Source organism: Topomyia yanbarensis, chromosome 3, assembly GCF_030247195.1.
Source record: "Topomyia yanbarensis strain Yona2022 chromosome 3, ASM3024719v1, whole genome shotgun sequence".
In the NCBI taxonomy this organism is placed as follows: Eukaryota; Metazoa; Arthropoda; class Insecta; order Diptera; family Culicidae; genus Topomyia; species Topomyia yanbarensis.
The window spans coordinates 406,869,361-406,896,461 of NC_080672.1; the positions used below are offsets into that span (position 1 = coordinate 406,869,361).

General features: G+C 40.1%; 1 protein-coding gene across 1 annotated transcript in view; it reads left to right on the forward strand.

Moving 5' to 3' along the window:
• The window catches only part of LOC131688455 (uncharacterized), a 177,539-nt gene that overhangs the window by 28,266 nt on the left and 122,172 nt on the right, over positions 1 to 27,101 (forward strand). The gene's annotated exons all lie outside the window — the stretch shown is intronic.

The window sequence follows — 27,101 nt, forward strand, 5'->3', positions numbered from 1 at the left end:
TTAGATTTTTTGGTCCCATGTCTTCCAATAGTGCAACGTTTCGAAGGAATATCCCTTCATCTTCAGGGGAAAGTAGGATTTGAATAATATTTGGTTATAGTGTTCTCATAATACAAATATTTCGCAAATTTTCGCAAGAGAAGGTATTGGTTTAGTGACGCGCATCCTTATAATACGAACGCCATTAGGAATATCGGTGAATAAGTTTCCCCATGTGTGTTTCTCCGTATTGTAATATAATCCGTTTCATGTAATCTTCCTTAGTGCGCGGTGCCAAATCATGGATACGCACGTCCTCCATTTCCATGTATACGGAATCTTAGTTCTGGTGTTGTTAAATTCGACCTCGGGTTGCATGTTGTTCTTTACAATAAAAAATCCTGTGGTAAAGTTCTAAACGAACACAATTTTTGACGTGGTGTAACTGAATGTACGTAACTTCCGCGAGGCTAAACTCCATTTTAACTTTAACTAGTTGTTCCACCTCCGGAACTGTGAGTCTAACACGAGTTTTATTAACCCTTTCATGCCGAACTTTTTGCTAGCGCATACATGATTTCAAGATTATTTGTCTTGAGAACTGTTGTAGTCAAGAAACGCGAAAAATCTGTTTTGATCAAGATCCCTTGCAGTGCTAGAACCTGTTCCAATTCAATTACTACCTTCCGATGCTCGATACAATTCTCCTAGAATTTTTACAATAGTCCGAATAACAGACAGTGAAAATTGATAGGTTTTATCAGTTTTCAATAATGTTGAAAGATATCAAAGATATACTAAAATTTCCTTTTTCATAGCTAACTGAAAATGGCTCTATGAGCGCTACTTCAGCGGAATCCTAACTGACTAACAGCAACTACTTCAGTTTTACGGATAATATTTCTAATTATAAACGCTCAAATGCAATATGATAGTCCCAGTTACTACCCTGCTTATTTTAGTGGGTAAATTTTGCCCAAAACAATAGCTATGGCTGTATAAAAACGATGTTGTTTATAAACAACATGGGCATTAAAGGGTTAAAGTCGGTTGTTTCACCGCGCAGCCGTGGGCAACGATACAATATTGTTTGTGAACTGAATAGAGAACAAAGCGCTGACTTGCTTCACTGGTACCTACGGCATTGCTGTTTTCTGCTTCTGTTTGTGCGAGATCAGAGGATAGACCGAGTTGTACGTGTTGTTTTGTTAAGACGTCATCTAATATAATTGAACATTATTTACTTGAGTAACGTAGACAGATCAGAGTTAATCGTTTAGCTCCGCGGACGCATGTCTGTCGTAGGTTGTTTCGCATCAACTAATAAATTATTTTTGTGTGGATTATTACTTCTCCTAGATTTTATGCGGCATCAGAAGTTTTTTCAGCTGGCCGAACTGGCTGTGTATTAAATTGACTGTAGTTTTGATATTCTAGCGATCACCGGGAAAAAATTACAACTGACATGACAGAATACACAAAAATGCGCCGCCTGATCGAAAATTGAACAATTTCACTTTATTGAAATATAAGAAATGCTCCTCATAGTCGGCTATCCGGAGCTCATGTTGCTTATTTGATGAATCGTTTAAACGACGTAATTATACAACAAATGATAAAGGTCCCAAATTCTCGGCAGCCGGCTGCACAGATCAAATTTTACATGATAAAGCTATTGGCACTTTTATTAATGAATATTCCATTTCCGTGATACTTGTGGAGAAGCAGAGGATCGCTCGGTCTCGACATGTATCGGATTGGCATTCTTTCCTTCCCCAGACGATTTGCATTCGTGGCCGTGGCCGGCGTCGATATTGATTGGCATGCGGGGATCTATATAGATTGCACAATGTGACTCGTCGTGTTATTCTCAAGCATGTTGTTTCGATGAACATTTTGCAATCTCAATTGGTTCTGGTCGGAGTAGCAACCACGGGCGATCTCTTATGCTTACGCTTATGCTAATACAAACATTTTGCAAATTTTCGCAGAGCTACAAACATTTACTGTTCCAAGTAGGATGTAGTATTCAATTTGTTTCCGTGAGTGTTGTATACTGAAATGCAAAAACTGTTTAAAGGGAAACAGTAGACAAAAAATAGTTTTGTCTTCTTAAACCTTGGACATGATCAAATATTTCCGATTAGTTGAAGATCTTATGACACAACTTAGAAATATAAATAGAGGGGTGGGGGGGATCTTGTGAAGAATCGTAGCTGACAGTAGTCTTATATATTATACGATATTTTGATTACATACATCCTTATTATAAATAATGCAACTGACATTTTTTTCGCCATGGCCATTATAACCTAAGCCCTGGAAAACAAGTCATATTTTCACTAGAGTTTTGTGATTCAAAAATAAAGTTACTCTCGGTGCTCCTCGAGTATAATATGAATAATGAATATGAATTATATGAGAATTCTATAATCTCACTATTAGGATTACTTTGTGAACTGTGTATCATCGAACAACTACCTCACGGCTGAACGCAATGCGTTTTTTTTTATTTCGATTACAGAGGTTTTAACCATAAGATCATTCGTCTCTTCTGGTAAGAAAAATCTCTAACCCTATGTGCAGGGTTGGGGTCCGAACCCAGGTGAGCCGCGTACAAGGCAAACGATTTACCAACTACGCTATGCCCGACCCTAACGCAATGCTTAAACCAAGGGGTGAATATATCAACTCTGGAAAAAATTTCACTTTAAAGTAAACTTATACACTGTATTGTGTTTTACATGTACATTTTTAAGACAAAAACCCATTAATTATTGAGTAAATGCACAGAATGTTTTTGGAATACATTTTTAATATCGTTTCCTAATATGCGTGGAGAGTGGCGAAATATTTGCAGAATCATGTACAGAAATTATTTAAAATGTTGCTCAAGGAAGATTACAACTGATTAGTTTTGTCAATGTACTACTAACAGCAGATATTAATAAGCAGATGCAGATATTTAAAGTAATTAAATTATTTGTTAAATCGTACTATGTTGCGTTTCGGCTTCGCCTCATCAGAAACCGACACTAACTTATTGTCGGAATAGATTAGCGCCGGGAAGGGTGAAATATAGCATAGTATTTGTTATATACCCAATTGCCATTACCATATGTGTTAATATCATTTTTAAAAAGAACTAACTACATTTAGATTGTAATTTCAAATACTCTTAAACTACAGAGAAATTGGCTTACAGTCAATTGAGCTAGCACCCACGCAGAGCATGTCAACATGAATAAGTATATCCAGCATCTACTTTCTTCCGTTAAATTTTGTTGAAAGCCACTGATTGTTCTCTTTCGTCTATCTAGGGTAAGCAGGCTATTACAAAAATTGAATTTACTTTGCAAAGCCGATAAGAGATGGACCTGTCATAGACAACATCATTGCTGCCAACAGCTCCCGATGCGCAACTACTCACTCAAGGATTACTTTATCGATCCACCTTCGATATAGATCAGCCATTAGTGCTGAACCGCATTTTGCTAAAAGCCATTTACAGCGCGTCCCGCCCGTTTTCAACGATCGATCGCAAACTTGTAGCGCCGAACGTTGCTGAAACCCCTTTGAAGGAGTACTCTCTCGCACCGCAATACAGCACAAGCGTCCGATCGAACAACGGAATTCAATTAAGTGTATCCCACTGATTTGTTTCGTCGCACTGGCGAGCGTTTCTAAATCGGGAACAAGATACGTAGGTACCTACACTATTGAAGCCCACCGCCTCGAAGTGGTACGGTGCGTTCAGATCAGCTCCACCTTCGCGCTTTGAGAGATCCGGGTCGGGAGGCCTTTTTTTGCCGTCCGGTTGCTGAATTAGGCATCTCGGGGAAGCATCTTCGCAGACACGCCCATTTTTGTGTGCGGTCAGATACCGAACATAAAAACGATCTCCGACTGCATATCACGGTAGATAGCGGAGATAATTGAACTTGTCAGTCAATCACAACCGTTGCAGTTGGGACCCATGGTAAATCCAATTAGCGGCCGCTGTTCTCAGTTTTACCCCGTTTGGTTTTAGTCCAGGCGTAGGCATTCTGTTAGGCTTGATGTATTGGAAGTACATACACGAAGTTCAAAGACGTTCGCGAGTTCAATGAACTCGTACGAGAGTCACCCATAAAATTAGTATGTGTGATCGCAATAATTTGGTTTGAAAAACAACCGCTACATGGTTAAAACACAAATCAACCCACTCAAAAGCAGTGGGTTTATATACAATTTGGTTTTCGTTAATTTTCACCCGTTCTTTCACCTAGGCATAACCAGGAGGTATCGGAAATTCACAACCTAACCTATAATCAAACTGTTTTCGCTGAGTAATCTGCCACAGTTCTTTGTCGGTAACAAGCTCCAATTGGCTGCCTTTCAAACAGATACTCAACCATACCACAAACAAAACAAAGACCTCATCCCGAAGCCTAAGCAAATAATACTCATGTTTCCATCGCAAAACATTCAAATTAGCGCTCTTCAACATCATTCATCGCTTCGGATCAGGAAGAAAGCTCGGATCTGAAGGAGTGTAGCTTACCCATTCTGTTCGAACATCATAATCATTCAGAACAACAAACAACAATGCTACCCCCGCAACCTGCCGCGGAAAGTCCAGTTCGCCGCCGGATCAACAGGTTGTTTGCCAGAGCGATCATAGTTTTACTAGAGAAACACCGATGCGGCGCTGCTGCTGCTGCTGGAGCAATCGTTGATTCGCCTCACTGAGCTTGGCGGTCTGGCGAAAGAAAGGTCGAAACCTAGAAGCGCGAAATTGGTTTGTTAAGAAGAAAAAATAATGTTAAAAGGTAAAAAATGATGATGATGATGATGATGATGAGAATCCCATGGATTCTGACTTTTACGATCTCGTAACCTTTTAATAGGATGATGGTGGGTCGTGCGCAACCTTCAGCGGCATGTTGAACCACATCATCCAAAGCGTAACAGTCGTTTCCATTTTAGCCTCGTCAGGTTCAGAGTAGACGAGCATTCAAGCAGCCAGATCGTCTGAGATGGCGAGGAAAGAAAACAGTAATACTTACATAGCTTAGGTCTTTATAGTTAGTGTTGCCCATAGGCCGTTTGTAGCATTAGAATTTGTTTCATGGGCACACGACAGGGAGTTCGATTCATTGCCGTGACATATTGGTTGACATGATTGAGAAACTATTATTGTTTGTTAAAATTATTCACACCATTTTGCAGGATGCGTTTAATTTATACATATACAAATAAAAAACGAATTCTTTCAAAGTTTCATATTTCGGTCTATCTATCTAGTTATTCCATAAATGTAATTGGTTTCTTGTTGTCTCCAGTAGAGTTATAGTGATAGTTGAAAGAACTATTGTTTTTTAAAGTAGGTCCAAATCTTTTTGTAAATACTCGACATAAGAAAATATATGAATTGATAAAAGTTATGTATTCTAACAATAGGAGCAACTTCATCGAACACTTCAAACGGCATTCGGACAAATGACCCATTCGACAAAATGGCACTCGGCCAAAGAGCGTTCGGTCAAATGATTGGACACCTTAAACATCTTCGGGTTTGTCGTTTGTCGGCGCGTGGACGTTTTTTTCTTGTTGGGAGAATCTCTGCCACTTTGATCACTACTCAAGTTGTCTTTTGTGGCTAGCCGTGGTTGCAATATATGTAACAAATTGCCTGAATCCATTGTCGTCGGAAACAAGTTATTTGACTGTCTGACGATCCGCTTTTGACAGGTACGCCATACATCGCTTGGCATCATGAGGTGCCGTCCGAAGTATTTCTTCTTTTGAAGAAATATTGCTGCACAATGACAAACGATACATATGTTCCCAGCTCTCGTGATCGTAGTTACAGAATCGATACGTATCGTCTTGAATTTTGCCAATTTCATTTTGGTCCTGAACAATGTCCTGTAAGTGGTACTGTGATTGTTCGTAAGTCTTTTTGTTTTATTACTAACAGTCTTTTAGCTCTTTTTGTGGGAAGATGAAGTTCTTAGCCTGTCGAGAGCCTACTGCGTTACCGTTAAGTCGTTTAGTAGTTAGTCTTTTGCCCAAGCTGAAAGTTCTGGTTTGATAGCACAGGTAGATATGCCTAGAAATGGTTATGGTCCAGCAAACATGCTTGATGAACCATACCTCACTAATCCATCAGCCATGTCGTTACCAGCCAGGTACCCAGAATATCATTACTTTATTCCAAGTCGCCAGTTGTTGTGTACATGTGGTGCACTCCCAAGCAAGTTTGGACACAGAGAACTAAAATCTTCATCTGATAGTCGAACGGATTGATGAAACGTGCCGTAATTGTCAGAGTATTTTACCTTCCCCATATACAGAAAGGCTATGCAATCATTCTGAATTTCGACATATCAACCGAGACCGGGAGTGTCGAGTGTAATGTACCATTCGACTCAGCCTTTTCCTTAGGGGACTGCATCAAAGCATTGTTTCATGGGAACTCGTTGTATCATCCCAAAAATTCTCGTCCTTTGAGCCATTTAGCTCTTGACTTTACTCTTGTACTATTTGCATACATTAGAGACATTTAGCTCTGAACATCTATTCGGGCAGTCCCGGCCAATAAATTCCGTGAGCCATTTAGCTCACGTTTCTGTGAGCCGTTTAGCTCCCAGCTTTGTCGCCATCGACATAGTCCTCGGTGGCGAATCTAGGTTACTCCGACTGAGATTTATTCTACGGCAGAATTTCTCCCGATACTGCTGCCGGTTGCGAGAGCCATTTATCTGCCACTTTTATCGCGATCTACTCAGATTGTCCTGGGCGGTGGAATCGACCGATTCACGGATCAACCAATAGCTGTGAGGCCGGCCCGAGGTTTCTGGATGTAGCGTAGCTTCTGGTTCGCTGTGTCCTGCAACCCACTGCTGATGCTTCACGCGACCTACTCGATCTAATTCCAGGCGGCTGAACTAGCATGCTCGCGGACTTTCTAGTAGTAATCGAGCCTATCCTGGGGGGATAATCTGGGCTTCTCCACGGGACGATTACCCGATGTTCTATTCAATCACTCGCTTGATCATCCCGCAATATTTACTGCAGAATCGACATAGTTTGCACAATGGCTTCGTTATTGGTGTTCCACGTATTTTAATCGCGAAAAATTCTATGGAAGATGTTATCTGCTTTGGTGTTTGCCCCGCTGATAGCAAACGCGCTTCGCATTGAGTCGAACTGTCGGCAGTCTAATTTTTTGTTTGTTTGTTTTTATTTATGTGACTTTAAATAAAGTTTCATTCGCCACGTGTGTAGTCTACTACTATGTGTAGTGGCGTCTCTTCAACGTCTGTGCACTCCGGACATAAAAGGTACCCGATTTCAAATAATCTGTGCATTTTGTCTATGTTTTGACAGAAATTGCGTCATATGGAAGTCATTCACAAGGATACGTTCGGGTTCTTCCATTCGTCGTGTTGTCCCATTCATCTTACCACTTCCTCATTGTGTCAATCTGCGTTCTTCATCGAACTCGTCTGGTGTATCTGTTCCTATAGCACTTCTGAGTTTCCCCCAGTAGCAATACAGTTGATATCATTCTTTATTGCTGGAAACTAGGCTGGACTACCGTACCAGAGAATTGACATTGATGCGCTCGCCACAACTGTTCCGATTACATTCACGGAAGACCTGCCTTTCAGGAAGCAGAAATGCATGTTGAACAGGCCGTTCTCACTCTCCTTGTACTTGACAAGGCTTCGTAGAATTACTGTCTTTAACAGTTTTCTGATCGAATCCAAAAGACATATTGGCCTATACACTGAAGGATCTCCAGTTTGCCGCCTTCGGTAGCAACATCAGCTTCAGTGGTAAAAACTCGAAATCGCAATTGCACTACTGCTGGGCAGTTGCACGCCAAACGATATGAGGATCCGTAGTCGAATTTACAATGATCACATGAAAATGACTCAGCGCTCTGAATAGTTGCCATGTGATAATTGAGTTTGCAGTGGCCGGTTAAAGCTCTGGTCAGCATGCCGCAGTGGAGTTTCGAAAAATGCATGAGATTTTTTGAAATCACCTTGGTTTGGCGACACGTTTGTAGATTTCTCCAACGAAGCCCAAGACCATATTTCTTCTCTTATTCAAACTGTCGAAATTGGCAGGGCGAGCTCAGGACCAATGAAGTCAATCGCTGTACCTGCCCTGGCCAGTTAGTCAGCCCATCGATTTGCAGTAATACCGGTTTGTCCAGGCACCCAGACGAGGTAGATAGTGTTGACAATGCTTAGTTCTTTGATTTGGGTTCGGCACGCGATCACTAGTTTGCACCGTGATTTGTCTGAGCTAAGGGCCTTGATTGCCTAACTATCGGAGCATAAGTTTATAACTTTGCTGCACAAGCTATGTTGAAGGGTCTATTGTACCCCGCACATAATCGTAAAGATTTCTGCTTGGAATAAAGTGCAGTATCTACCTGGCAAGTAAGATTGTTCCAATATCAATTCACGAAAGTAGACATCAGCACCAGTACGTCCCTCCATCAAAGAACCGTCAGTATAACAAACTACTTGCGTTTTTTGTTGTCTCTCCATATAGCCAGACAACCACTCCTCTCGAGAGGGAAACTTCACATGGAATGTCTTATAAGGAAAACTACATGTGCATGTAGTATCGCTGGGAGTAAGAATATCTTCACCCCACGTAACCATTTGTGACCACAGTCGTGTGTATGACAAGATCAACATAGTTATTGTTCCAAAGCCCACTAAGCTGCACTCTGTACGCACATGACAGTGCTTCTTATTTGAGGTGTATTTGTAATGGTTTGATATTTATTTCAAGTCGTCAATCAGATGTAGACCGGTTTCTTACAATAATTATTAAACTAACTTAACACTAGTTGAAATTTTGGTTTACTTTAAACTGCTGCTTAAGTTTTGTTTTCGACATAGTGAAGTCAATGCTTTCGCAATGTTTGTTGTAAATATTCATCATTTGGTTTAAAGGGCCAAACTTGGCATAATTAGTGCGATGGCGAATTGTACAAAAGATGCTGCGGTTACGTAGTTGTCGAGAAGGAGCATAAAAATTTAGTTTCGATAAAAGTTCGATTGAATCAATACGATGTGATACAATGTCATTTACAAATGATACCATAGAAAATTCACGACGATCTTTCAAGGTTTGAATGTCAATTAGCATGCACCGTGCTTCATAAGATGGCAAATGTAGTCCAGTCCAACCTAGTTTACGAAGAGCGAACATCAAAAACTGCTTTTGTACTGATTCTATCCGGTTTGCATGCGTTGCTGAAAAAGGCGACCAAACTATACTACAATATTCTAGTGTTGAACGCACATAGGCTACATATAATGTTTTTATTGTGTAGGGATCTTGGAAATTATAGCTGAAGCGTTTAATAAAACCTAGTGTACTGTTTGCTTTGTTAATTATTGTGTTATAATGATCTATGAATGTTATTTTGGAATCTATAATAACTCCTAGATCTCTTATTCTGTCACACTTTTCTACTTGTTGATTTCCCAATAAGATTCTATTGTTCTGTATATTATTCTTTCTACTCAATGTTATGGAATTACATTTTTTTACATTCAGTTTCAGCAGGCTTTTATTACACCATGTATAAAATATATTTACTTCGTTTTGAAATGTCTGAAAGTCTTCACCATTTCTTATTTCTAGAAATAGTTTCATATCATCAGCATATATAAGAACTTTTACATTTTTTAGAATGAAGGAAATGTCGTTAACAAATAAAATAAAGAATAGCGGGCCCAAATGAGACCCTTGAGGGACTCCTGATGTAACTTGAATTGGGATTGATTTTATCCCTTTAAATCTAACAGCTTGCTCACGATTTGTAAGATATGATTCTACCCATGTAAGAAGTCCTGGCTCAAACCCCATTTTTTCTAATTTAAAAAGTAGCATGGGTATGTCGATGCGATCAAATGCTTTGCTAAAATCTGTATAAAGAGCTTCAACGTGGTTTCCGTTATCCATTGCTGTTAATGTGTAGTTAATTAATTCGAGTAGGTTTGTACTTGTAGAACGCCCTTTGAAAAAACCATGTTGCACATGGGTAATTCTGTTCTTGATTTGGTGGAATAAATTTTCATTAACAATCGCCTCGAAAATCTTGGGAATGCACGAGATGATAGCTATTCCACGATAGTTACGCACATCGGATTTTTTACCATTTTTAAAAATTGGAACTAGGAAAGAGCTTTTCCATGTTTTAGGAAAACAACCTGATTCTAGAGACACGTTAAAAAGCCAAAATAAAGGAGCGGTTAGTTCTATTGACAAAGTTTTTAAAAACAACGGTGGAACGCCATCAGGCCCAGGGCTTTTAGAGCTATCCAAGTTTTTTAAGGCATCCATGATTGTATGTACTTTTATCTGTTTAATGTTAATATCTCTTGAAAGTTCTGGGAGGAATGAAAAGTATTCACGCTCTCGATCCTTCTCTGAAAATGTAGTGTAAACTTCCTGGAAGAATGTTGCAAAAAGATTGCAGATTTCCTCTGAGTTATCGCCTACCTTTTCATCAAGATGCATTTCTGTTGGGAAATAATCCGGTTTTATTTTAGTTTTTACGTAATTAAAGAAGTTTTTTGGGCAAGTTTTTATATTGCGTTCTGTTCTTGCATTGTACTCTTCAAACGCGATATCAATGGCAAGGTTCAATTGGTCGCATAGATTTAAATAATTTATTAAGTTATCTTCGCTGTTGTATTTTTTGTAGATTTTGTGTGCTTTCTGCTTACGATTTTTTAAATTTTTAATTTCTCTATTAAACCAGATGGGATGTTTTGAGTTATAGTGACGCCTTCTTCTTTTCAATGGTATATCTTCGTGAATGACTTCAAATAATATTTTGTAGAAGATGTCTACGGCAGCTTCAACATTTGGAAGGGCCTCGAGGGCAGCAGTCGTAGTTGTGATGAAAGCATCAGTCAACGCCATTGTTTGCAGTTGGTTTAGCTTTGACTAGACCGTCTTCACCTCTTCCCTTTGCCACCACATAAGGTATCCGTATGAGAGTAGTGGACGTACAATTGGCGTGTAAATCCAATAGATATATTTAGGTTTGAGACCCCAGTTCTTTCCAAAAGTGCGTTTGCACTGCCCGAAGGCCATGCACTTGACTTTGAACTCAATGTGAGCAGACCAATTCAACGTATTGTTTGATCTACACACAGTAACTCAGAATCAAAGAACTGCAAGAGAAGAACTCCGGTTGCTCTTCGCTTCTTCGTGAAAAGAACCATTGAAGTTTTGTTTAGATTAGCATGATAATTAAACATTTTGATACCACTGTTCGACAGCTCTGCTTGTTGCATTATTTCAAAGATTGTTCCGATGCATCGTCCAGTAATTAGTATTTGGTAATAGTCAGCAAACCCGTTGGTTGCAAATTCAAGCTCATTGAGTTTACTCAGCAAGCTATCGGCAACCAGGTTTCATAACAAAGGTGACAGAACGCCACCCTGGGGACAGCTGCAAATACTCAACTTTCGTATCTCTGCCTGTCTCAGTGACGAGCAAAGAATGCGATTACTAAGCATTGCGTTTTTCATTCCAACTAAGTTCACTTAACTGAAAAATAAGAAAAGTGGCATACTTTTTCAAGTAAAGCTGGTATAAGATTGATAAGGTAAAAAATCAATATTCATTAACCGAAACACATGGAAACAGGAAGAGATAAGAGTGTCATGTCAAAGATAAATTATGCAGCTTTTTCAAACATTTAACTGAAGTATTAAAATGATGATGTTACCTATTAAGATTTTCGAGAAATGAACGAAAAATCGATAAAAAATGCTGAGAAATAAATTAGTTCTCAAAGACCACTAAAACTCGTTAACTGAAATATGAGATATGTGAGGAGTACATTTAACAGCAAACCTTTCGAATGGAACTAAAAGATATAAGATACAAGATATACTTTTTGGGTAATTAAAAACAAACAAGCTATTTACAGAAAAAGTTCTATAACTGTGTAACGGTTGAGACTTGAAGGTATGTGTAGAACGATTTTTTTCCTCAAATAATATCCTCTATCGCCCTTTGAGAGGCTCTTAACCATGAGCCATTCCGATCCGTGAAGATCGATTCCCAGTTTTGGTTTTTGGTTACTTTGCGCAGAACGACGCACATATAAGGTTATCCCCAGACTACTCCCCCTTTCCCTAAAAAAAGCTCTATTGACTGCAATGATCGAATTAGCATTCGATATTCAAGTTGAAATTTTAATTTTTATTCAAAACACCTGGATAATCGAATCACAGATAATCGAGTCTGACCTGTAGTTGGAATAGTTTCATGTAGGAATGAAGTTGCTGTTGAGGTTTTGGTGTTGTGGTTGTTGTTTCTGTTATAATTGTTGGTACTGTTGTAGTTGTTGTGACTGCAGTTGTTTTTGTTCCTGCTTTCATTGTAGTTGTTGATGTTTCTTGTTTTGTTTTTTTTTGCATTGAAGTTGTTTTTTTTTCAATTTGTTTATTTGATAAGGCACGTATGCGTTAGCTTAAAGGTGCCATTTTTTCATTGTTTTACATTTTGAATTTCTTAAAACTAGGGGGTTACACATTTCAATATTATTTTGTTTTATATAATGAAACTAAAAAAAAACTTTACAGCTAACTTATACATATAAAAGAGGGTATAATATAATATTCGTAAGATTTGGGGGACGGGTCATTTTGTGTGTTCTTTGTATTGTAATTCACTTTATGATTTTTAGAAGGGAGTTTGTAGGAGAAATTAATTATTAACTAAGCGGAACATTTTACAAGCTTATTAACTAGAAATAACTAGAGAGAGTGGTTCAAGATTAAGGGGAATTAATTAGGGTTATTTTAAAGTAGTGGTACTGTTGTGCATTTCTTAACGAGATTAAATATTGATCAACTAAAACTAGAAGATAGGGGGGCACATAAGTTTTGGGAAGATATTCAAGGGGAGAAGGGGTGAAGTCATACATCTGTGTATCATAGACATGGTAGAGAGGGTGGACAAGGCTGAACGGGGGGGGGGTGGTATAAACTTTCAGTTTCCGGCATCAGGAATCAACGGCCAGGATTACAGATCAGAACGGATGTATCAAGTATTGGGACGCCGGGCGGTTTTCCTCGAGCCGGCAAGGGTTCCTCCAGACGATTTCGTAGTACGGCTCAGATACGGATCGGAAACACACCGCGCTGCGCGTGTGATGTTGTACTGTAGATCTCGTGTTGTTGGTTCATTCGACAGATGTTTTGTCTCGTCTTGAAGTCGTATCAAACCATCGTTGGGGTACGGTAGTCGGAAGAGGGCACTTCTGGGAATGATAAGAGAAAAGATAGGGGCATTTAAATTTGGATATTGATGGTTTTGAGGAACGTGTATATAAGGGACATGTAGAGAATATCGCGGCTTGCTAGTACATCTCGAACCAGGACATTGGGTGATCTTCCTCGGGCCCGAAGGGAATCGAATAGTTGAGATCTCGCAGAACAGTACTCGGCGCATGCCCAGACAACATGTTCGATTTCGTGATAACCGTTGCCACAAGCGCAGATACCGCTATCCACGAGCCCAATACGCCGGAGATGTGCGTCCAGCGTGTAGTGATTGGACATGAGCCGAGACAACACGCGAATGAAATCCCGACCCACATCCATCCCTCTGAACCAAGGTTTCGTCGATACCTTAGGGATTATCGAATGTAGCCAGTTCCCAGTTCACCATTGCTCCATGAAGTTTTCCAACTTTCGAGGGTTCTCTGATGAGTAATACTGAAAATTCGCTGAAGCTAATTGGTCTCTCATATATGTCATCTTGTAAAGCGCCCGCCTTAGCTAAAGAGTCCGCTTCTTCATTACGTGGAATGGAGCAATGCGAGGGAACCCAAACTAAGGTAATCTTGTACGATCTTACAGACAAAGCACGCAGGCGCTCCCAGATTTTCCCCAGAAAATATGGAATGTGCTTTCTAGGTTTCATTGAACGGAGAGCCTCGATTGAGCTGAGGCTATCCGAGACAATAAAGTAATGATCGGTGGGCAAAGTATCAATGATCCCAAGGGTATACTGAATAGCAGCAAGTTCTGCGACGTAAACTGAAGCAGGATCATTGAGTTTGAATGAGGCGGTGAGATTTTGATTGAATATACCGAAGCCAGTGGAGCCGTCGAGGCTTGACCCGTCGGTGTAAAACATCTTGTTGCAGTCGACTTCTCGAAATTTACTATGAAAGATGCTTGGGATCACTTGCGGACGTATGTGATCCGGGATTCCACGAATCTCGTCTTTCATGGATGTGTCGAAGAATACAGTTGAATCAGAAGCATGAATGGTATAGTATGAAGAAGGATTGATATTTTGTGCCATGTAATCGAAGTACAAGGACATAAATCGGGTTTGAGAATTGAGCTCGACAAGCCTTTCGAAATTTGCAATTACTAACGGGTTCAAGATATCGCATCGGATGAGCAATCGATATGAGAGTTCCCAAAATCGATTTTTCAGCGGAAGGACGCCCGCCAGCACTTCTAAACTCATCGTATGTGTCGAGTGCATGCAACCCAAAGCAATACGCAAACAACAATATTGGATTCGCTCTAGTTTGATGAAATGTATGTTCGCAGCGGAGCGGAAACAGAAGCTCCCGTACTCCATCACCGACAATATTGTTGTTTGGTACAGCCTGATCAGGTCTCCTGGGTGGGCACCCCACCATGTTCCGGTTATTGTACGGAGAAAATTGATCCTTTGTTGGCACTTCTGTTTCAGATACCTAATGTGACATCCCCAGGTACCTTTAGAGTCGAACCAGACCCCGAGATATTTGAAAGTTGAAACCTGAGCAATAGTTTGACCCATCAATTGAAGCTGTAGTTGCGCTGGTTCACGCTTCCTTGAAAATACGACTAGCTCAGTTTTCTCCGTGGAGAATTCGATACCTAGCTGGAGGGCCCAAGCAGACAAATTGTCCAAGGTATCTTGCAATGGTCCTTGCAGATCGACGGCTTTGGGACCTGTAATAGAGACCACACCGTCATCTGCAAGCTGCCTTAGCGTGCAGGAATTGACAAGACATTCGTCAATGTCATTCACGTAAAAGTTATAGAGAAGGGGGCTTAGACATGAGCCCTGGGGAAGACCCATGTAGCTAATTCGTGATGTCGATAAATCACCATGCGAAAAATGCATATGTTTTTCAGACAACAGGTTTAGCAAAAAGTTGTTTAGAGTCGGTGAAAGACCATGCTGGTGCAGCTTCTTAGAAAGAATTTTGATAGAAACTGAATCAAAAGCCCCCTTTATATCTAGGAAAACTGATGCCATCTGCTCTTTGCTAGCATAAGCCATTTGAATTTCTGTTGAGAGCAACGCAAGACAATCGTTCGTCCCTTTGTCTTTGCGGAAACCAAATTGTGTATCTGACAGTAAGCCATTTGCTTCAACCCAATTATCGAAGCGAAACAAGATCATTTTCTCGAACAACTTTCGGATACAGGACAGCATCGCAATCGGTCGATACGAGTTGTGGTCGGAGGCTGGTTTTCCTGGTTTTTGAATGGCGATGACCTTCACTTGCCTCCAGTCATGAGGGACAATATTACCCTCAAGAAACTTATTAAATAAATTCAACAAGCGTCTCTTGGCAGAGTCTGGCAGATTCTTTAACAAGTTAAATTTGATTCTGTCTGGCCCTGGGGCTTTATTGTTACATGTTAAGAGAGCAAGTGAGAACTCCACCATCGAAAACGGTGTTTCGTTCGCGTTATTGTGAGGGGACGCGGCGCGGTAGATCTTCTGTGCCGGGGCGGAATCCGGACAAACCTTGTTGGCAAAATCGAATATCCAACGGTTTGAATATTCCACGCTCTCATTAGTACTGTTTCGGTTTCGTAAGCGCCGGGCCGTACTCCAAAGAGTGCTCATCGATGTTTCTCTCGTTAGTCGTCGTCCCGGAAGGTCTTATACGCAGCGGCCTTCTCCGCGTACACGTCTGAGCACTCTTTGTCCCACCATGGATTGGGAGGACGCCCGCGTGAATTCGCGTCTGGTACGCGTTTAGTCTGAGCTTGAATCGCGGTATCGAGAATCAAGCCAGCCAGGAACCCGTACTCTTCCTCCGGAGGAAGCTCTTGTGTCGATTCTACTTTTTCGGATATCGCGGACGCGTAGCTCTTCCAATCAATATTTCGTGTGAGGTCATACGAAACATTGATTGTATTCGGTGGCCCTGAACCGTTAGCAATATTAATTACGATTGGCAGATGGTCGCTGCCGTGGGGATCAGAGACTACCTTCCACATGCAATCTAACCGCAGCGATGTCGAGTAGAGGGACAGGTCTAAGGCGCTCGGACGCGCTGGAGGGGTAGGAATCCATGTCATTTCACCCGTATTCAAAATGGTCATATTGAAGTTGTCGCAAAGCTCATGGAGTAGGGTAGATCGATTATCGTCATGAAGGCAACCCCATGCCGTGCCGTGGGAGTTGAAGTCACCTAAAACTAGCCTCGGTGCGGGGAGGAGTTCCGCAATATCGCAAAGCCGTCGGTGGCTAACTGAGGCTCTAAGGGGGATGTAGGTGGAAGCAATGCAAAGGTCTTTGTCTTTAATTCTGGTTTAGCAAGCGACAACTTCAATGCCTGGTGTCGAGGGGAGGTCGATCCGATTGAAAGAATAGCACTTTTTGATCCCCAAAAGTACTCCTCCGTAAGAGTCTTCTCGATCCAAGCGAATAATATTAAAATCGTGAAAGTGTAGGGTTATTTCTGAAGTGAGCCATGTCTCGCATAGGGCAAATGCATCGCATTTCAAATTATTTAGTAAGATTTTAAACGAATCGATTTTCGGGATAATGCTTCTGCAATTCCACTGTAGAACAGTGATTAAATCCTTGACCTCGTTCGATGAATTAGCCATCGAAGGATACAATCGCTGAAAGGAGGGGCCATTTCGCAGTGAACTGCATCAAGAATGTTTTTACTGCGGGGAGAAAGCTTATCAAGATACTTTTAAGGGGGTCAGAAATGTTTAACGCTGTAAGAATACGGTCCACAATGTCAGAGAAATTTATTAAGCCAGCACTATTTTCTTTCTCTGGCTGAGATATGGGAACACATGGGGTTTTTGATGTTCCTGGAAGTGCTGGGAACTCCTTTTCTGAGCTCAGGTTACTGAGACCGGGAGCGACTTGCTTCTGTTTTGCACCAGTACTTCCTTGAGTAGTTATTTTAGGGGGACCATGAAGAGACACCTTCTGGCCTTTACGACGAAGCTTGGAAGAGGAAATGTTCTTCCTTTTTCTACTACTTCTAGGCACAGCAGAAGATGTTCCCTCCTGGGGTTCATCACAGTCGCCTTCGTCAGTAGACAAGTTGGTAAAGATGTTCGTAGAGACAGGTGGCGTAGCTATCTTAAGCAATTCTGCAAAAGATCGCTTAGAGCGTCCCTGAAGGGAACGCTTAAGATTTTCCTCGCGCTGTTTGTACGCGGGACATGAAGGGAGATCATGTGGGTTTCCCCCACAGTAGAGACACTTTTCGACATCTCTACCACAGGAATCATCCGCATGATTCCCACCGCATTTCCCACAGCGGGCTTTATTGCTACAATGGGAGGCTGTGTGTTCCAATTGTTTGCAATTCGTACAGTTCATGACCCGCTGCACAAATAGGCGAACAGGTAGACGAACCTTGTCAAAGAGGAGGTAATTGGGCAGGGCAGAGCCGGCGAAGGTCACCCGATAAGAGTCTGAGTTGACGTATATTTTCTTGCCGTCAGCTGCGACTGATGCTGAATGCAAACGTTTGCATTCCAGTATCTTCACTGGCTTAAGCATGGGGTCTTTGAAACAGCCAGTCCCATATTTTAGCAGGTCCTCGCAATTCAGACTCGAATCGGAAACGACCCCACTGACTTCAACCCTGCTAGCTGGAATATACACACTGTACTCCCTCGTAAAGGGCTCGTAGCCAGCAATATCGTTTGCCTGAGTTGAACTGTTAACCACCACCCGAAGCTTATCAGGGCGAATTTTCGATATTTCTGTCACGGCCGAATACCGATCCGTCAGAACTCGAGAAATCTGCAACAGATTCAAACACTTTTTTTCTTTGGTCCGAAAGAAGATCACAAATGGCCCGGTGGCCGTGCTCGGATATACCTTGAGCCGGGGAGCCGATTTTATTTCGACGTCCATCTCACCTTGAGATGAACCGCCGTCAGGGGAAGTCATTTTTGCACGGGCCTATTGCCCAGTGCACGTTATTAAGACAACCAAGAAGGGGAAACGAAAACTAATACTTAGCTTGTGTACGTAAAGGTATCCAGACGGCTTACTAGAAGAACACTCTTTCACTTCACTGACCGGCTAACGGTATCAGAAACAGAAACACAAAAGAAGGGAAAAAATACTGAAACCTCAACTAGGCGTAGAGTGTGCAAATAACCTTGAACGCGGATTAACACTATTTGTCGCTATAGAGTGTACGGACCGATGACAAAAGACTTCTATCTCGACTGAGTGCTCGATAACGAATGAGATGCATTGAAGTTGTTGGTGTTGTTATTGGACTTCTTGTTGTTGCGTTTTTTGTTATTTTTGTTGTGTATTGTTGTGGTTTCTGTTCTTATTGTTGTTGTTCTTGTTATTATTATTGTAGATGTTTTGGTGATTATTGTTGACGTGGCTGTATCTTGCACTTTGTTTCCTTTCGATATTTTACTCTCTGCAGCTTTTTCTTTCTTTTTATGTTTTTGAATACGACGCTGCTTACGTAAGCTATATACTGTCCAGTCAGAACGCCCCACTCTTTTTAAACCCAGTGTGCACCGTTCATTCTTTGTCGGTTGATTATGCTGTGAACCTGAGGCAGCAGTTTAGCTTGAATGGGTGCTAAATTCGTCCGTCAAACTGGAGGGTGACAGCGCTGCACAGTGCTACGACGAGTGACCATACCCTAAAAACCAAACCTAATTCTTTTGTAGATATTTATTTTATTTTTTCCTCAGTTTGAATAAAATTATCTCAAAATTTTACGATAATCGGATGAAAAATGAATTTTTAACATGTCGTTGAAGCAAGTGATGTCGAGGATTTCTGTTCAATTCAATTCATTGAAATTGTTCGTTCCGTCGAACTTCATATAGCGATATCTCAAGAACTACATGGCCGATTGGAGTATTTCTAAGTTCTTTAAAAAGAAGAATGAATATGTTAAACTATTAATATAAGCTTTTGTGCAGAAATCACTTATGTTCTGATAACTAATCACAGATATCACTTGTTCTGCATCAAGAAAAAGCAATTGAGAAATTCAATGTCATACCAGTAATTTATCTTTCTACGTCTTACAATTTTTGAGAAATCTCCCATTAGTCACTTATCATGATTCTGACTCAAAATTTATTGAAATTTCAAGATATATAAGCCTTATCTTGCGCATTTTTACACCTAAGTTGTTATATCTATGTTTTTGAAAATACCCATATGGAGACACCCTGTACCTCATAATTCTTCTTACAAATTGAGTTGCCTAAACATCAGCATATTATTGTAAAATTAGTGATTTTTACTAGTTTTGTCAATCATTTCTGCTATCCAATGTGATTGACTACTATTATTAACGTGTATATTTACATAAAAGTATCGAATAAAAGAATTATGGAATTTCAAAACTGATAGCAGTAATGAATTTAGCAACCCAAAATGAGTAGAAAACCCAGTTTTAGCCACATAAACTAATTTTTATAATTTTGTCACAACTTTGTATGGAGATGTGCCACTGTGCGCTGATATCAAACGAGAATTACTTACACTATTTTCAAAACTATATTAATTGTCGCGGCTCGTCTAAAATGTCGCCGCTAACAGCGCTGACTTGGGAATTTATTTCATCAAATGCATCACGGGTAGAAAATGACTGGTTTCCGTTATGTTCATTACATTGAGACGGCATGTCCAGGGATGCCAGGTATACATATTAATCTGCGTTTCTCAGATTTCCAATGTTCTGCACAGGTTTTCAAAACTGCTCAGATTTCCACAGTTTTCTGTTATAATGCACAGGCTAGCACAGATTTCTCAATTTTTGACCTTTTTCACAAATTTTTCATATTCTGTGCACAGGTTTCAAGAAATATGACCAAGTGACAATGTGACACAGCTAACAACATTTAATTAGCAAGGAACTTGAAAGTGTGAAATATTTTTCAATATTAAGAGTCATAGTAATCAAGGGAGAGCAAGGAGTTGAAGGAAGAAAGTTTAGAAAAGCGTGGAATAGGGTCATATGAGCAAGTTTGGAGTTTCCCGGCGACTTTACCTTTTGTTTTCTACCGCAGAAGCCAGGATATTTTGGAATACAATGCGAAAGAATTGATTTGTTTTACCTCTCTGTTAAAAGCACAATGCCCCACAAGCACAAACTCTTAAAATCATTCCACAACAAGCACTTGAATAACCGCATTCCTATCATTCACAGTCCACCTTCCGTAAAGAGAATTCCAACACTTGAAACTTGACAGAAGCTGAAGGGCTTAACCTGCCCCGTAAACGTGATTACCTATTTATACATTTCCAACGGTACTTCCGTCAAGTAAATCTCATCTAAATTGGATGCCTCCTCCCTTGTGCAATCTCAAACAGATTTTGTTTGCACTGTCATTAGCCAGTCAGTACTGGTGTGATGGAAACTCCATAACCTCTAGTACCCATTATTGGACCGTAGTTGCTCACCACTGCCGTGGTTCTAACCGTGCCCGCTACTTAAAAGTTCGTCGGCGCTGATCTGCTGTGAGTCAGGTACACTATACATCCAAACAGCACAAGAACAAACGATCGACTACAAGACTACGTTTTCGGTTTTTGATCTGTTTGTATATAGAACTTCTTTCCTCGCCCTACATCGCGGCGGGGATTGGAAGTCTCTGAAGATTACCGACCAGAAAAAAAATCGACAAACATCAAATGCAAACAGATGTTTCTTCGTGCCAAGGCAGGTGAATTCCGTTAATTCTTCTTCGAATCTTCAAGAAAAAGAAACCGGCAACTCAGGGTTTTCGCATGAAAATGAAAGTACCGATTAGCCTCACGATCGCTTTTATTAGAGCAACCTAATTATTAGACGGCGGGATAGAATTGGTAGCATGCCTGCGTGAGGAATTATTTTCCAACCATCTATCGGCTCTCGGTGTAATTGGGAATCGGTTAATTTTCAGGATAGGTAAACCCAAGTGGAATTGAATCATCCAAACTATAGGTTCAGTGAGGTGCGAAATCTGCGTCATGGTCCACTCGTATGGCTTCAAACGTGCGAAACTCTTTACAATAACGACTCAACAACCTCGCAGCAGTAAATAGTGGCAGCGGCTGAACTTCAGAGAAAAAAGTTCGGCCCAAGCTACGAATAAGTGGAAAATTAGCCTTCAAATTGCGGTTTATTTACGTTTACTTACTCGCGATGGGCTTTTCGGAATGGTGTGAGATGCAAGCTCGGAAGATGTGCTTGGAAAAGTGCCGACTAGGAGTATTAACAGAATACAAGTTAAAACCACTTTCTCCAAAACGCACATATGGTTCGGTATTTTTTTTTGTAATTTTATCGTGAATCGGCTTTTCCCCGTTTATTCCACTATTTGGAATTATAATCTTAGTAAATTGAGTTATTAGAGAATTAAGTTAGAAAATGTGTTCGCATATTGGCAAGCTTAAACTGCCTCTACCGGAGTTTTACGAATGAAGCGTGTTAGACTGTATAGCAAAATTGTTCAAGCATTCTTCAGCAACACTTCCCGCTAGCTCTTTTAAAGAATTTCCATTTTCGACGGGCTTCAGTAATTCGAACCAGACACCGACATTCCCATGAAGACTTATGCGACTGTGATTGCCGTTGGTAGCGTATTTATTCAAATAAAAAAACGAGCACTTTCCGGTTGGCCGGGATGATTTCCGAAACATGCAAACGAAATCAGATTATGTCGCTAAATCCAAATTGATTTTGTTTGTTTTCTACTGTTGTTGTTCGCTTCCCTGTTCCCTGGTTGATGATATCTCACTTGCAGTGAGCTTAGGTACCGTGTGTGCCATTTCAACCGGATGATGTGACATGCCCTCGTCGGGAAACCCTTATAAAATGGATTATGTTCTTCGAATTGGCCAAATTTTTGTGCAGAGACAGTCGACTTCGATTGATGATCGACGATGGATTGAATTGATTGAATAGAAGCGGTATATTCGCATGAACTTACCATCAATCCCATATAGTGATGATAGGGAAGTTGGTCCCTTCGGTTTTCTGTGCATCGGAACATCTTTCCATGTGTATTTCAACGGCACTTCTACGAGTGAAGAGTCATCTATCTAACGCATTAATTCACTGTCTGTGACGCGGAATGTGCGCGGTTTCCGTGCAATCCACAAACAATAATTGCTACCACAACTGCCGAACAATATCGGAGGAACCCTCTCGAAGTAAGTCGGTGAACGACATACCGAGTGGATAATAATAATAATGGACGGATGAAAGTGCAATACTAATGCGACGGACGGGGAGGGAAGTATGACTGACAATGTGGCGCATCGAACGCATTCCGAAGGGGAGAACATACCCCGGACGTCGTGGTTCAGTCACCCTCGCATTTTATGCGTTTGCTCTCTGCAGTCACTTCCTCGCATTGTTACTACTTGTTTTACACGACCGGCGGCTGAAAGGTACAAAATGCGCAAGTGGACGAATGTTTATTGTTTTGTGTTCATGGTGGTGAAAGAAAAACATCAACTTGCTGATTTTGTGATCCTACGTTTACGAGAAGTTGTTGAACATAAAACGCATTCCTCTTTTAACTCGAACAGCTAGGTAACAACAAGTGATGAGATGTTGAAAAACTGGGCGATAAAACACGTTACGCTTAGTTTAAGCGATTTGCGATAGCCATGGAAAGCACTATCTATATCCGCATTTATAGAAGAATCTAACCGACCTCAGTTTCATTTACATTGTTGCTAATAAGATAGGGAACAACTAAATTATAATTGATTAGATTTATTACATGGAATCTATAGCAAGCAAGCCGGAGAATTGTGTGCCTTTTTCCAGTTTTTCGAGTCTTTTTCTACTGGTTAGTCTTTCAAATTTACTTTGCTGGCTTGCATTTTTTCGAAGTTTTCATGGAGGTGGTCAGCTATTTTCGTCCGCGTTCCTTATCACTTATTTTTATAAAACGATTCATCAACGGTGCTATCTTTGAAAATGAACATCCTCGGTTAGCAAACATTTTTTTCCGATCATATGTTAATGCAAATAATTAAACAGTTTTCATTTCGTTATATTTTGAATTGCACATATTTTGTCGTATGTATGTGTGATGGCATTGAAATGGAACACGTATCCGCCGGTTGATACCAATCGAGTTGACATTTCTTAAGACTGAGTAAACTTATTTATTTGTTTGTTTAGTGCTTATTTGACTAACTAGGAAACTAATCCACTGGGTATTTAATGCGCGTGGTGAATACGCATGGTCTTGTCTGAGCGAATGATGACTTTTGAATTATGTATGAGGGTTGAGAATTAACAATTAGCGAGAAGAATTCAAAACCAGTTACCAATTTTCGGCAGTTATTTCAGCACGAAGAACAAATGTTTTATTGTCATATTCATTGATTTACTTATCGTCCATTTAATCATCAATAAATTATATTAATTGTTCTTATTGTATTGAGTACTTGTGTATGCTTTGGAGTAGCACATGCACTATATTACTGTCACGTTAACCATATTTCTTCGTGAGTATGAAAATATTGTAGCTAATCAAGCTACAATACTTTCATTGACACAATAGGTGACAAGTTGGATTCTTATTGTTTTTGATCTTGTTCTAGTAATTAGCGTAAAAACGCGCATATGTCATCAGCTATATATCCGACATACAAAGTTAGTCGTTTCAGATATTTTAGTGGGACTTATTTTATACCGTTTAAAATGTGTCTTAGATAAACATAAGCACGCGCATAAATATAACATAAGAATCAAACGTCCGCGGAGAAAGTAGACAATACCGTTTTGTAATTAATAATAATACCAAAATTTATACAAGATAAATAATGTGCGTATTACGAAACATTAAATTACATAGATATATCAACATCGCTTTTCATTATATTATGTTGTGTTTGAAATGTTGTGTTTCGCCAAAATGAAGGAGTAAGGAATAATAATCGTTCACCTGCCATTTGATTCAATTAAACATATACAACACTCCCGACTATTGGCTGTCCGGAGCTGAAGTTACTTTTTTTAAACCGAGCAATTTAAAATTAATTCAATAAACGATAATTCTATCAAAAATTAGCGGCAGCCGGCTGCCCAGAGCAATAAACACACGATAACACTACTGAGAGTTGCATAGATCGTATCACTCATCAAGGTAAATCCAGATTTGTGTAATGTATTTACCCCATCCTACTAACAAAAACTTCTTCCCGTGGCAAACGTGGAGATGTAGAGGTATACACGGTCTCCATAACAACGTTTGTTACACTAACATTCCTTCCGTTCCCCGATGACTGTAAGGACGTGGCCGGCGCTGTTATTGGCATTTCAAAGTATAGAATTATCGAAACGTACATATTAGACTGCCCAGAAAAATAATAGATTTTTTGAAAACTTAATCGACTCACCCCTGATTCGAATAATATTCTATAAACAAAGAACCAGTTCACGAAGCAGGGATCCATGAATAATATTTTTAGTTGTGTGAGATTATTCACGTGAAACTAATAGGACCATGGCCATACTGCATACTATATACACTATATAATGAAAGTGGAAACCTATATTATGGTTTTGTGAACTATTTTACGTACATGAAGAGATCCATGAACAATATTCGGAATTTAGAAAAATAGTTTACGAACAAATATCAAGACTGTTTGGCTGTTGCGAAATAATTCCCAACCACGAAAACTACATCACGATGTATGATGTAATCTTTTATCAGTTCTGTACGTATAACCATTAACATAGGCACGTGAATAATATTCTTAAATATATGGTAAACTAGTTCACCTGTATGTAAACTAGTTCACGGGCAGCAACTGGTAATGACATAGCGGAAACTGACTGAAGTTCACAAAACAAAAAAAAAACAAGTATCTCCACAAATCAATGCGATATGCAAACGTTTCGAAAGAAAAATTGTACAGGGTCCTGTTTTCGTAACGTAACGTAACATAAAAACGTAACTGTTCCAGGGTGCATGTAAATTTATGTAAGGGTAAAGCATAGAGATGCTACGAGATTCATATTTATAACGCATTACATTATTCCGCGTGTCAAATTCGACAGTAAGTCTTGATATTTTCTGGTGAACTATTTCATGAAAATCAGAATATTATCCATGAATATATTCTTTCCCAGTGAACTGGTTCATAATACGTAATATATTAGTCTCGACTCACCATTTCTGCTCATGGAATTGTTCAAGTTCATTAAATATTAACTGTATCATAATTCCTATTTTTTTAGTCACGATTCGTGCTCTTGAAATAGTTTACAAAACCTTGAAATATGGATTCGTGCACTGATTCTTGAATCACAGTATATCATTCACGATGTAACTTTCTTGCTTGTGAAATTTGAACGATATCTTTAATCATTTTCTCTTCCATGCATTACTGCACATGGGTTTGAGATTTTCACTTGAACTGTTTTCCAGAATTTGATGGACTATTATTCATAGAGTCAGTTTTGTTCCGTGAACTGTTTTATGAAATATAACATAGTTGTATCCAGCTGCTAGTGATCGGTCATAGGTACGAGCAGGTGATATAATAGATATAGTGTGATGCTCAGAAACAAAACGGAAACTATGCTGAGCGCCAAAAATGTGCTACAGGGTCACAAATCGTTTTCGTAAAACAACTCACAAAACAATATCTGGGAATCTTAAGTGGTTTATTGATCAAAGCCGGCGCCGGCCCGGTCCGAACGTAGATCGCAGCAGGAAAGGGAAGGATTACTGGTTCGACCCTTTTTCTCTAGAGTGTCACGGAAAGAGGTAATCGAGATAGGGATTCGATCCAACATTCTGCTGGACTTCGGGCGATTCAAGGTTGGAGGAGTCTCTAAGCGCCTGGCCACCAGGAGACTCATTAGGTGCTTTAACCTTCCGGCGGTCGCGCTAGTGCACTGAGTGCACGTTGCTCTGAAAATCTAGCGAAATCGTCTTAGAGCAGCTGCGGCTGCTTGTACATTGGGCCATTTGTGCGACATCCGAAGGGTTAAAATACGTTTTAGAATTATCGTAACGGCGAATAGCGTCATAATGTCTAGAAAAATACTATTTTTACATTTATTATTTTTACAGAAGCAAAAGGATGTGGCGCTGTCTCTCGTTGTGTTTCTCAAGTAATGTGAAATATATTTTACAATGTAACCCAGGACCGGGATATGTTTGCAAGTTTTCCGCGTCACATATTTTTGTCTTTAAAAACAAAGAAAGTGCCACAAACACTGATAATATTCAGCGATGTTGCCGACAGTCTGCCCTGTTAACCCCTTCATATCCATGTTGTTTATAAACAACAACGTTTTTCAACAGCTCTAACCTTTGGTTTAGGCACGATTGGCTCACAAAAACAAGTAAAATTATTACCTTTTACTTGAGCACTGACAGTTATCGGTATTAGCTCTAGAACTGATGTTATTACAATGCAACTGATTGGATTCCGGTGGAACAGTTCTGCCAGGGACAGTTTACGTTGACGACGAAAAATGAAATTTTGAGATACCTTATTTTGCAATATTTCTGAAAACTGATAAAACCTTTCAATTTAGATTGTCTTGATCATTGGAAGGTGAAATTTGAGCAGCTTCTAACATTGAGAGGGAAGCACCTATGTTTGCGAATGTACTACTTCACCCTGAAACCATTTATGCACCCCTCGACCGCTACACCGTTTTTTTCCCTACTGAGAAGAAATCACCGGTTCACTGTACTGATGTAAACACAACATAATGTACGATTACCCAGCTGGCCGAGAAATGTCATCGGTCTACTCACACATCGGAGCCAGTACGAGTAAACAAATGCAGCTGAATTGCATCATCATCATCATCATCGGTAGGACTGGAG